Source organism: Myotis davidii, unplaced genomic scaffold, assembly GCF_000327345.1.
Source record: "Myotis davidii unplaced genomic scaffold, ASM32734v1 scaffold765, whole genome shotgun sequence".
Classification (NCBI taxonomy): Eukaryota; Metazoa; Chordata; class Mammalia; order Chiroptera; family Vespertilionidae; genus Myotis; species Myotis davidii.
Window position 1 is genome coordinate 341012 of NW_006296056.1, and position 531 is coordinate 341542.

Genomic DNA, 531 nt, shown 5'->3' on the forward strand with positions numbered 1-531 from the left:
ATAAAATAAAATAAATAAATAAATATATTACCAAATTGAATCTAGCCATGTGTAAAAATAACTATATGCCTTGAACAAGTGGGACATATTCCACATATGGAAGACCTGGTTCAATATTAAAATGTCAGTCAATGCAATCCACCAGGTCAAAAGGCTAATGGGAAAAAAGTATATGATCATATCAATCAGAAAAAGCATTTGACATAATCCAACATGCATTTATGATAAAAACTCTCAGCAAACAGGAAGGAATAGAGGGAATCACCTCACTACAAGAAAGAAAATATAAAAGAATCCTTCAGCCAACATCAGACTTAAAGATGGAATGCTTTCCCCCTAAGATCAGGAACAAGGTAAAGGTACCCACTCACCATTCTTATTCAACATAGCCCTGGAAGTTCAAGCCAACCCTTCTTTAATTTGAATCTAAAACAGACCCTCTGGAAGGCAGCTATGCTCACCACTATACCACCAACGCATTTTTGCACAGCAAAGGAAACCATCAACAAAACAACAAGAAAACCCACTGCG